The 2,270-nt window shown below is 34.0% G+C and overlaps 1 long non-coding RNA gene across 1 annotated transcript; it reads left to right on the top strand.

The window, feature by feature from the left end:
- The first annotated feature begins 1,148 nt into the window (after positions 1–1,148).
- LOC118732512 lies at positions 1,149–1,872 on the top strand. The gene is made up of 3 exons (XR_004992143.1): positions 1,149–1,169; positions 1,235–1,347; positions 1,417–1,872. It is a non-coding gene; the product is annotated as an uncharacterized LOC118732512 (long non-coding RNA).
- The last annotated feature ends 398 nt before the right edge of the window (positions 1,873–2,270 follow it).

Genomic DNA, 2,270 nt, shown 5'->3' with positions numbered 1-2,270 from the left:
ATACCTAAGTAAATAGTATTTGAGTATTTAGCCGCCCCTAAATACCTAAGTAAATAGTACTTGGGTATTTAGCAGCTCCTAAATACCTAAGTAAATAGTACTTGGGTATTTAGTCATCTCAAAATACTAAGTATTTGTGTATTTAGTACCCAAAGTGGTACTTTAAGTACAAAAGTATTTAGGTATGCCCATCACTGAAATAAACAAAAGAGAAACAGCCACAATTGATCAAAATGTTGACGACTTAATCAGCAAGTGTATGTAAAAAATGATTTTTATATTAACGTTCTCAAAAAAGTTTACAATGAATTTTAAATGTGCTCTGTCGAAATGATATTTTAATATACATTACGTAAATACTTATGTACCTTTGTATACAATAAAAGTTTCATAAGAACAATTCTGTGCGCATACATTTGACAAAGACGTTCTCGGGTAGGAAACACAACACTAGTGACGTGTCTCTGCAGTATACACATTTTGAGTACAAAAATCTCAACCCTGATACAAAAAATTGTATTAGTACTGAATGATAATGACAGATTGCATTCCCATAAACGTACAATCATACATGATTGAGTTTTTTTTTGCATTCACATTCTCTATGTAAATGGGTATCAACCATTCCATAACACACTACATATTTTGTGTTTACAATTTGTAACCAATCTCAAGAATGGTTGTTAAATTTTTAAAATCAAACAATCAAATTTTTTGTACGAATAAAATGAGAATGCACACTCAATTGATTCAATCATTATACAGCTCTGGCTCAGTATATCCAGTAAAAAAACTGTGGTGAAGTCCTTTATGGGGATAAAGTTTCCAGAGGTGAAATTTTAGGTAGCATACAATTTCTTACACGCATGGTTGCTTTTCAGCACCAACGCAAGAAACTTAAGAAATGTTAAAAAAAATATGCGTATAGTGCATTAATTTTTGAAAGAAATACCATTTAATGCATATACTCTGATTAATAATATGAAAAATGGATTAGAACAACCGTTTAATGTTATATTTGATGCAAATTAATTTTCCACTCGGGACGCTCTGCGCATTGCCACTGAATAATAGGTTTACTTAAAATTACATCCCTGGTCCTTCTTCTTTCTGTATTGCATCGTGGTGAATTCACATTTCTCAGAAATTTGACAACAAACCAAAACGAAGTAAGTGCTTTATTTGCTAATTTTTTCGATTTCTATTGTTTAATGTAAATTTTATGTCTGTTTAGGATATGTTGAGGCAAAAAAGAAGGCGCAGTTGGAAAATGAAGTGATTAGTACGAAGTAGCAGCGCAGGCACATTTGGAAAATTATGCCGATAAGCAAGATAAAATTTGGGAAAGTAAGTGCCTGGTTGCAGCATATCTATGTATTAAAAAAGTAAATAATTAAATGAAATTGTGTTTTATAGAAATGTTATTAATCGAGTGGCGTTAGTTAAGATGTGCTCCAAACATTTGGCGAACTTTTTTCGCCTTCTCAACGTGCTAAGTTACAAGTTAAGATGACTGCCACCACGGATGGTAGGAAGCCCGAAGCAAAGGGCAAACAACCTTCCAGGAAGCTGCCTGCTGTATCCGAGTCGTAGCTGAGGTTCAGCAAGAAGTAGGTCAGCAAACGTGCTACCCTGATCAAGCTAAACTAAAGCGCTCTGCTGTGATTGCCCTCCGCAAACGTGAAAACTTGTTGCATCTGAGAAATATCAAGCAAAATATCTCCGAGATGGGCGCCGTGAGAATAAGTTGCGCCGCCAAGCAAAGAAACATGGCTCATTCTAAGTGCCTGCGGAAGACAAATTGGCTTTTGTGATCTGTATCCGCGGTATCAACAAAGTTGCACCAAATGTGCGACAGTTGGTTTAAAGAAATTTTTTGGTGTACAAGTTGGAGTATTTTTATTTCAAAAATATATAATATATAAAAAAGAAAATGTTTTTTTTTGTAACTTTCTGAAGGTTTAACCCGCAAATATGCCAAATGGAAGGCAGCTTATATTCACGATTCCTTGAATAATGTCGGAATTCCATTGCCGCTTGTAAAGGCCATTTCAAAAGGCTCCATTCCACAAATTTAATTTGTGTTGGGTTTTCAGCTCATTAACGATGCACCCAGGATTGCATTTACCGTCCATGAAAATATTTCATGAAGCGTTCCAAAATTAGCTCCGAGCAACTAAAAGTTGGTTAAGTTTAAGTGAAATAGTTTTTTATTAAAAATTTATTCCTGGTATTTATTTAAAAATAAAATCAGGTCAATATTAATGTAT

Source organism: Rhagoletis pomonella, unplaced genomic scaffold, assembly GCF_013731165.1.
Source record: "Rhagoletis pomonella isolate Grant_MI unplaced genomic scaffold, Rhpom_1.0 Rhpom_scaffold_21457, whole genome shotgun sequence".
Classification (NCBI taxonomy): Eukaryota; Metazoa; Arthropoda; class Insecta; order Diptera; family Tephritidae; genus Rhagoletis; species Rhagoletis pomonella.
Note: the sequence above shows the minus strand (reverse complement) of the source record. Positions and strands in the feature narration are given on the sequence as shown.